Source organism: Centruroides sculpturatus, unplaced genomic scaffold (assembly GCF_000671375.1).
Source record: "Centruroides sculpturatus isolate CEXI.00-Female unplaced genomic scaffold, Cexi_2.0 scaffold1405, whole genome shotgun sequence".
NCBI classification, from domain to species: domain Eukaryota; kingdom Metazoa; phylum Arthropoda; class Arachnida; order Scorpiones; family Buthidae; genus Centruroides; species Centruroides sculpturatus.
Window position 1 is genome coordinate 7,556 of NW_019385557.1, and position 10,739 is coordinate 18,294.

At 33.5% G+C, this 10,739-nt stretch overlaps 1 long non-coding RNA gene across 1 annotated transcript in view; it reads right to left on the minus strand.

The window, feature by feature from the left end:
- The window catches only part of LOC111640113, a 36,359-nt gene that overhangs the window by 7,298 nt on the left and 18,322 nt on the right, over positions 1-10,739 (minus strand). Inside the window, exon 2 of the long non-coding RNA XR_002759217.1 lies at positions 1,557-1,601. This is a non-coding gene — a long non-coding RNA (uncharacterized LOC111640113). The remainder of the gene's footprint in view (positions 1-1,556; positions 1,602-10,739) is intronic.

Consider the following 10,739-nt stretch of genomic DNA (forward strand, 5'->3'; position numbering starts at 1 on the left):
GCTGCTCGCATATCTGAACACCAACGTTCGGTGGCACTTGGCAATTGTGACACGGAACTTTCCAAATTGGTGATACAACACCACCACGTAGCGCTTTGGAATCGAGTGGAAATACTCAAACGCTGTGATGAAGGGAACTTGATATACATTTGGGAGGCCCTCCTCACAAAACTGCTCTCCCCGTGCAACACCCCTACCCTCGATTTACCGGACGTCTGGATTAATTTATTCAGGCGGTTAAAAAACCAACAATAATTTTGCATTCTCTTCCCGCACCTCCTACATGATTCAAAGCACATACATGTCGGCCCCTTTATGTGCGTCTTTTTACGTGTGTTATGTATTTTAAATTATGTCCCGCGCTTTAATATTTAAAATTTAAATTTTAACATAAACTTGCACTTGTGGATCTATTCCGATCGGTTTCTATGCTGTCTATGTTAAGGCGCATGCGTGCCAAAAATTTTATACGTATTTACAAAGTGTTTTAATTTAAATTCTAAAAATTTAATTGTTCTTAATAGACATCTAATTGGCTCTCATGTTATGCATGTTAAGGTGCACGTGCGCCAATTTTTCGCGTTCACATAATAATTAATAGCCACTCCAATCGATGTTTATTTGTTTTAAAACGCATGCGCACCAATTTTAAATGTTTAATTCTAAATATTTAAATTTAAAATCTCTTTTTTGTATGTTCAAAAACGGCTAGTATCGTTAATGTTTTAAATTTAAATGTATGGTTCGAATTCTTTATTCGAATTTAATTTTACCTGAAGACGACGTGCTTATTTACGTCGAAAGCGCTCGTAAATTAAAAATAATTTCAAGTATATTTAACGCCTCATAGACTGACGTTCTTGGAAGTTTTGAAAAGATTATTATGAAAGATACATGAGCATCATAAATTTCAATTAAATTCTCTTCTTCACATTCCAGAGATCAAATAAAAAGCATTGAAACAAATTTAACAAATTCTTAAAAATGTTACAAAAGAAATACAGTAGAGCATCGATTATCTGACCCCTATGATCAACTGTCACATCAGTTAACCGACCGCGTTCTAGTCAGCAAATTCAAATGCCCACTAGTGATGTAGCGCTACAATATTTGGCTATGTCTTGGCTACTTTATTATTATTTTTACATGTTTTAGCTGGCAACATTGGCTCGACCATGAAAGGGAGCCAGTATTTAAACAAGGCTTAATTTTCTAATTTTTAACGATACAATAGCAACGTTTATTATTTTTTAAAAATTTCTGTTAGGCTTAACATCAATGAAAAATTCAATGCAAAGTAGGTTAATAGCAATATACTAATATACTATACTAATAGTGTATTTTTTCATATTTTTCGGTTATCCGTTTTTTCAGTTATCCAACCAACCCAGTCCCTAACTAAGTCAGATAATTGATGCTCTACTGTATAGTAAAATTCTAAATTAACAGCAAATAAATTACACTACAGTAAAATAAACTATTGTAATTAATCTTCACTGCAACACCAGCTTACTGACTAACTATCAAAACTTAGATAAAAAATATAATTTACTTACTCTAACCATTATGAATCTTTCACGTTTTCAAATACAAAGAAATATCTGAAATATATAAATTAATGTTTTAAATAAAAATATATTCAATATATGACTAGGAATATATTAATGTAAATTATTTAAACATAAGATTTGACAAACTTACTGTTATGTATAGTTCATTAAATAATTATAAGTTAAACATTAAACACAAGTGTACAAACAGTTTCGTTATAACTGTTTGTTACAATTGTTCATGGTTATAATGACTTACCTAACTTATTATAATCATAAATATTTTTATGACTACAACTAAATTTTTATCCTGTTTAATACTTAAACTGCATTTATGTCACATCAGAGAATTTCTCCTGGAAAAGTTCTACTTTCCAGCATTACATTCACAGATTTTGGAACTTGCACACCTGGTAATCTACTTTTCCTTCACCTTTAACAACACCACATATGTCCAGAACGGTTGGGGAGCCAACTTTCACAGTGTGTGAAATGTTCTTAGATTCCTGGAGTTTGCTACTTGGCCCAAGTATGCATTGATCGAACATTTGTCTGTAGCCCATAAACATTAATGTAATGGTAATGTACTAATTATATGGAGAAGACATCCCTACATCCTACAATTTGACAATAATATTAACTCCAATTTATCTGGCCTTATATTGAAAGAAAGAAATGTGCCTTGGTTCACTTGAGCAAAAAAGTAACACCAAGGCACATTTTTTTTTATTTATCTATCTTTCTCTCTTTAGAATGATGGAATTAATATCAATGTTTACAGATTTTGAAAGTTTCACACCTGAAGCCTTCTATAATCCATTCTTCATTTCCTGGACCTCTCATGATCCATTCCTTTATAAGGTGGTGCCTTTAGGACTGATTAGAAGGACCCCACACACATTGTCAGGATTTACAGGATAGAACACACAAGTTGAAATACAACATATTTCCTTGGTGAATGGTATGGTTTTATGCCTCAGATCATGAAATCTCTAAAGGACTCCAATTAAAACCAAATGATAAACCAAGTAATAATTCAAAGGCCATGTAACTTACACAGCAGTTGATTATGCATCTTTCCACCATAGCATCTTATGAGAGATTAGCAGGACTATGAACCAGAGAATTATTAATAAAAAAAATACAATTTTCAAAATATTGTGTAATGATAAGAACCATCCTGATCCAAGACATATCCTTAGAATACTGTTCCCATCAACAACCTGAGTGATGCATGATTTATATTATGTTGGGGCAACCATGAGATCTCCATGTGCAAGATTGAAAAAACACCAAGATGATATACAGAGATCAAATCCACCCACAGCCTTGGAGATTTATGCCATCTTGAATTCCAATTCTGTCAATGTTAACTGGGACCAAGCCAAAATCATACAGGAAGTTTGAAGCTGACACTGCATTTGATATGTTGAAACATTACATATTTATAAATCATTTCATCTCAGACAGGTGATCAACTACAAGGATATCAACACTGTGGAATGGAAAACTTGCTATGAGCCAAACTCCATGTAACCTAAGGCTACTACTAATTATACCAGGTTGTTCAATAAGTTTTGTCGTTCGATAAGAGGTGGCGCTACTAGGAGCGTCACTTTATTACTCTATAAATAGTACTACTATTTCATAAACACGTGTCAAGTTTCAAGTAGATCTGTCAACTCATTGTATATTTGCAGCTGTTCAANCAATTTTAAATAAAAATAATCGAATGCAGAATATAACGCATAAGATAAGCTAAAATTATGTTAAAGCCGTTAAGAACACGAAGTAAATATTTAAATATAATTCGAAAACCAAACGAGCAGAAAGCTCCGTGAAGTGCGAGCTGGCGCATGCGCGGAACCATGCTCACACCACATGCATACTAGGAGACTGCTAATACTCGCTTAAACGCTTATACAGCATGACCCATACACTAGGCAGCTCGAGCATAGTGGTGTTGCAAGTGTCCAAGGTGGTAGTGAGGAGAGATTCCCATATAAAAACAGTTTTTCGATCCTTGCAGCTCTTGAGCATAACTGCTTGGGACCATAGCGGGTTGTAACCCTGCTCAAGTACCTTTCTTGCGAGCTTGGTGGTGTGTCTTCCCCTCCTAACAACGTCTTGGTGCTCATCAAGGCGGTTGGAAAGCATTCTAGTGGTGGCCCCGACATATCTTGTGTTTACTCCCATTGCCTGATTTTCCAAAGGTACGGCATAGACCCCCGATTTCTCAGGGGTGGAAAATTTGTCTCTATCATTACAAATAAGTTTGCGTAGGCTTGGAAGTGGTTAAAGGTAGTACAAGGTTGCGCTGCTTAAAGACTCTGCAGATACATAAAGATAGGGGTCCAAGGTAAGGCAACGCTATTTGTACCTTTGAAGACTCTCTCTTGCTGCATAAAGTAGTAGTTGGAAATAGTGCTTTCTTTACCTTATTGAGCACATGTGTAAACTTTGAACGTGAAAAGCCAGCAGCGCATACCGCCAAATTGATGATATCTAACTCGACGTTTATCAGCTCCTGGGTAGATGACAGTAAATAAGCCCTTCTGACAAGGGAGGCAATGGCAGTATTAACGTATTGAGAAGGTTGGAAGGCCTCTGCTGGTATAATGTGCGGAGCTATGCTAAATTTGTGATGGACCGAGAATTGTAGTCCATCCAAAAGTTTACATATACGCAAGTCTAAGAACGCCACTTCCGCATCGCTTTCTTTCTCCCAAGTAAAATTGATGGAAGGATATATACTTGCGAGTTGTTGCATAAAGATGAGGAACGACTCCTCTGCGCCTTCCCACGTTATGAGGATGTCGTCAACATAACGCAAATACAGCCTTGGGTAATGGATGGCAAGCAGGGAATTGAACGTTCTGTGCTCAATCTCTCTCATAACAAGTTCTGCTAAGATAGCAGATTAAGGGGAACCCATGGGGACCCCTTGTTTTTGTAAAAAGATCTTTTGGTTGAAACGGAAGTAATGCTGAACTCAGTGTCTTTGTTTTTGTTATTATATATTAATTTGGCGTGTTACCTTTCCTATTGATTACATACTATCAGATTTTCCTGAACTTTCTGCATAATTTTCATGAACTATTAGTACTTATGTATGTAAATTTTCTTTTCCCGTCTTCTGTTGATAGATGCGTTTCTTCTTGAAACTTGTTTCAGTGTTGCCATATCTCGACACTTCTGCTTTTGGTGTTGCTAGATGTTTTCCTCTTATTCCATAGTTGCTTTATTCTTCATAAGTGCTTAGCATCTTATAAGGAAATTTATAAAGATCTTTTAACTAAAAGCAAGTAATCTATAATAACATTTTTTTTGTAAAAGGTAGAGCATGGATCTGAAGATAATGCAGAAAAATGCTCAGAGGATAAGAATATCTTGACAAAAGAAAACACCTTCTGTTAATAGTGCTTAGTGATGAAGAAAACACTGTTTAATTTATATTAACATGTATCACTTAAATATCTTTACTAAAATTTTCTTATCTTAATTATCAAAAATATAATAGCATGTTTTTTAATTTTTGGAACCTAACCCCCTTTTCGTACTAGTCCTTTGTTTCGTATAACACGGATTCACATAGCACGGCAATTTTTTGGAATAACTGCCGTGTTATATGGGGATTACCTGTACTAAAATATTTCATTTCAGATTTTTGTAAAAATTTAATAAAATGTAATAATTAATCATAGTAATAGAAGTGATGTACTAAATCTTTGAATATAGAAGTCTCCAAAAGCTGGAACATACACAAATGAAAACTGAACACCCCACACATAGTCTTTCAACAAATAAAATGTATTGGAATCAGTCAGTCAGTCAATATCTTTATTATATACAATAATTTGTACATGCCCAGCTCCGCATGGCACTACCGGGAATGAAATCCAGATAAAGTAATTGTTAACTTGCTTACAATACAGGAATTACAGAGATATCAAAAAGTAGGATGAAATAAATAGTATACAAGAGTTAATACAATGATGATGCAGGTATTACAATGATGTTGCAGTTAAATATAATGATGATATAGTTAATTACAATTTGTTTACAGTAAAAGGTACATACAGAATTACAAAGTGATGGATTCTGAAAGTTTTACAAGTACAGACACTATGCAATATTACAAGTGTTAATACAAAATAAAATATGGAGACGTGTATAAGTGCAGAAGGAAAAAAAACATAAATTACATAAAATTGAGTACAATACAGAAAATTAAGTAATGATACAATATAACAGAGTGTAAAATACAATTTGTGTATAGAATACAATACATAAGAGAAGTAACATGAGCCTTTACATTACAACTTTGAAAACAGTAGCAGTTATGGTAACATTTGTACAATATTTACAGAGGCCCATAGCAATGGCAGAGGTAATGAAGGAGAACAATGTCTGGTGAGAAACTACTCATGCATAGTGATGGGTTCCACTTGCTCATAAGCAAGCACTAGGTTATGAAAAGCTGAATAAAGTTCCTTGTGTTTAAGGAGATTTTGTTGCTGACACGACCAGGAGATGTTTAATTTCTGTGCAATTAGTTCAATTTTGAGACATTCCCTTTCAAGGCACATGCATCTATAAAGATAGTGGTTGGGGCCGTCCTTCTCCCTACAGATGGCACAAAGGGGAGTACGTTTACCCGTAAAGTGATGGAGATAGCTGTAAAATCTCCCTTGGCCAGTAAAAAACTGAGTAAGGAGATAATTGATATTAATCCAGGTATGGTAGTGGTGTATTGGAATCAATTAAAAAATGGCACAGCAAGCATCAATCATTACAGAACATTAGCTGAGACACTAAATTTTTCTGATGTAGGCTCCTAAAAGAGGCCAAAAATATTCCATTTTTAATTGGTTTTAATACATATTATTTGCTGGAAGACTGTGTATGGTGTTGTTTAGTTTTAATTTAAATCTTTGAATTCAAAGACTTTCAGTCCATTGTAATAAATTACGATGTTACTTGTTATGGGTAATTTATTTTTATTTATTGTAATATTCTATCACTTGGATATATAAGATATTTAGCAAAATTTTCTGCTTTTTATATGAAAGCAAGCAGCACCATTTCAAAATACAATACACATACAATAATACCTCAGTTTTCATCAATAAAATCTGTTCGAAAGCAATTGGCAAAATCCAAAACTGACAAAAACCGAGGCAATTATTTCCATATGAATCAACCTAAATCCAATTAATTTGTTCTAGCCACTCCAAAATACATATGAAAAATACATTTTAAAGAGAATAAATATAGTGTTTAATACTAAAAACAATAAGAAATTAATATAAAGTGAATATAAAAGCAGCCAATTTCAGGAATCTTAATGCCGCTCTCATATTTTCCAATGATTTCCTTCTTCAACTAAATCATGTTCATGGCTGCCTTCTTCGAAGGGCTGCTGGCTCTGAAAACTTTCTTTGGTCCCATGATGAAGTTAAAAGGAAAGGAAAGCAATGGAATTGTTGGGCTAGAGGAATGGGGTAATAATGCTCACACAATGCAAAACAATGCCACACTGAGCAGGAAAATGCACAGGTCTCCCTTTGTTTTCATAAAATTAGCAGCGAGGTCACATGGGCACTCTGACAAAATCTATGGCAACTGATAAAAACAAAGACAAATTTTTTTTGGCAGGAAAAAAAAACAATGAAAATGAATCTGACAATAACCAAAGTCAGCAAAAACTGAGGTATTACTGTAGTCTCCAACTTTCAGTCATAACATGTTTCTAAAAATGTGTATAAATGTCAAATATCCTAAAATCAAGAGTTGCATGATATATAGTTCTGTTCTCAGAAAACTAAAAATAAAAAAATACAAATCACCTAAGACAGTCATTTAACAATTAAATTTCCTCATGTTACAATTTATGTCATTTAAATTTAAAGCATTAAACAATAGAACAGAAAACAGATAAAATAATTTTTACAAATGATTTTGATGTTAACAAAACCAACAGAAAGTCCCACAGCCCAACAATTCTAGATGTCAATCATATAAAAAAGAGAATTAACATAAACATATTAATTTTAATAATAAATTTATTATTTGTTGTTAAAAAGTATTTGCAACATATTATAAAATAAAGTACAATTTAAGTATAAAATAAAGTACAATCTAAAAATTTCGTTTGTCATTTTTTGATCGCAAGAAAGCTACTAAAAGCTAAGAAAAGCTACAGTAATACCTCAACTTACACTGTAAGGAACCAAGTCCGAGCATTATTTTTATTTACTTTTATTTTTGCTTTTTATTATATTTTTGTTTGGGGCTTATGTTTTGTTAGGACAAAGGTTTCCTCACCATTCACCTTAAAAACTTAAAAATATAAGAGAAACCAACTCACCAACGAGAGAAAAGCGCTGTAGAAAAAACTCACACACACTTGCGTTCCCGAGCGGAAAAAAGTAAGTCCGCACCGAGAAAAAGGGGGGAGAAGACCCCACAAGCACAACTTAAATTCGCTAAACTTTAAAAGAATAAAACATCCCGAAATTTGTAAAAAAGAATAATGTAAAAGGTTAGCGAGTATTGTCGGAAAATAGGCTGCCAGACAAATAGAAAAAATTTATTGTTAGCGAATAAGTATGTAAATGAGGGGAGTGATCGCAGTCAGAATTGTGACATCACCTCACAGTATAAAGTCCGAATGTCAAGTGAAGATGAACGAGGTGAACTCCAGTTAGCAACAAGCTTGGTGAGATTCATAGCAGTAAACGAGAGAGATGTCCGATAAGATCAAATAGTTCCAAGGCGATTTTGAAGTTATTCGATTTGTGGATCGACGAACAGAGAAAATCTTGAGAGTTGAGGAAATAGGTTCCTAGTATATTCAGGTGACGATTAGGATCTTTAATTCATAAGAATTATTGTATATAAGTTAAGTCTTTGAATTTTGTCGAATTCCAAAGGGGAATAGAATTAAGTTAGAAACTAGATTGATTTGAGTTTTGTCGGGTTGATTCTTATTGATTTTCATTGAATAAATTGTTGTTTGATTTTACTAAACTTTGTATATAGTTTATTACTAGAAATTTATTAAATATTTGATTTGTTATTGACAAACTTGGTCATTATTTAATTTCGGTGCACGCTAAAAGTCCAGGCCTGGCACACTAACGCGAATCCGCATAAAGTACCCGTTAGGGAACAGCTATTTCCGGCACACAGTTGTGTCGATAATCGTTGGAAAAGTAGGAAAAATAATATAGTACTTTACAACGCAAACCCGGAGTTAAGTGATTTTCAAATCTCAAATCAGGTTACCCAAAGTTCTGTGCCTGGTGGATACCAAAACAACTTACTATTGTTCACAAAACTCAAAGAATGAGTCAGCTTTGACATTTTTTCTGCAACATCAGGAAGGGGGACAACTTTCTTGATAGGATTATGACTAAAGATGAGACATTGGTTCAATTCCTGGACATAAAGACTAAGGAACAATCAAAACTTTGGATTCACTCATTCTCCAAACAAATCAAAGAAATTCAAACCAACACTTATGAACAGACAAACAGCAGCCACAATCTTCAAAGTTCTTTTGCAGACCCAATTGATGGAATTCACAGCAGTGGGGACAATAACTTCAAATTCTTGTTGAGAAACACTGAAGTAGCTTTGAAAGTTACTTCAAAACAAAAGGCATGGAATGCTGACCAAGGATGTTGTTCTCCTCCAAGACAATGCTCAAGTTCACACTGCAGTTCACACAAAGATTTTACTCAAGCAGTTCAACTAAAAGACTTTTGACACCCCCTACAGTTCAGATTCGGCGCCAAGTAACTTGCATCCAATGTTCCCTCTAATTTTTTTGTAGATGAGCGGAACATATACTTCTCTGAGCAAAAAAAATTTTTGCTGAGCAGGTTCTGAGCAAAAAATTTTTCTGAGCATATATATATAAAAACTTATTTTTTCCTATAAAAATTAAAATAATTAATTATAAAGTAGAGATTAAAATTCATTTTAAAACATACTTTTATAAAATATTATCTTTTGTCAATGATTTGATGTATTAAATCAAAATATACGCAGCAATAATCATGGTGCAGACAGAATGAGAAATAAGTAAACAACAATTCAAATCAGTGTGCATGCTCACCTGTGCGGCTCATAAATTCTCGTGCATGGCAACAATTTGAGTAGTGCACAGAAGCGTAGCTTAGAGGGAACATTGCTGGCATCTCTTCAGGAAGATGAAGGTCTGGCTGGCTAAGAAGTTTGAAATAGAAGTGCTCACAGATGAAATCAATAACTAGCTAGGTAACCTGTGATACCACTTTTTTGATGAGGGATTGTAAAAGCTTGTGCCATAATACAAAATATATCTGATTTTGAATGGTGATTATGTGGAAACTTATGTAAATTTTACACACAATAAATTTTCCTTCCTCTGTTTGTGATTTTTTTCTTAGCCAATCAGAAAATAACCCTTGTAATTTACACAAGAAGGAAAATTTGAAAAAAATGATAAATTTTTACAAATACTACTTTTTCTATTCTTTATAAAAGAAAGATCTCTTAAGTACTTGATATAGTATACTTCTCACAAAAAAGATTATTAGGTGTATTGAGTTCACGGGTTGGATGTCACGCCAACTTATGTCAATCAAAACTTCCAAGAACGTCAGTCTATGAGGCGTTAAATATACTTGAAATTATTTTTAATTTACGAGCGCTTTCGACGTAAATAAGCACGTCGTCTTCAGGTAAAATTAAATTCGAATAAAGAATTCGAACCATACATTTAAATTTAAAACATTAACGATACTAGCCGTTTTTGAACATACAAAAAAGAGATTTTAAATTTAAATATTTAGAATTAAACATTTAAAATTGGTGCGCATGCGTTTTAAAACAAATAAACATCGATTGGAGTGGCTATTAATTATTATGTGAACGCGAAAAATTGGCGCACGTGCACCTTAACATGCATAACATGAGAGCCAATTAGATGTCTATTAAGTACAATTAAATTTTTAGAATTTAAATTAAAACACTTTGTAAATACGTATAAAATTTTTGGCACGCATGCGCCTTAACATAGATAGCATAGAAACCGATCGGAATAGATCCACAAGTGCAAGTTTATGTTAAAATTTAAATTTTAAATATTAAAGCGCGGGACATAATTTAAAATACATAACACACGTAAAAAGACGCACA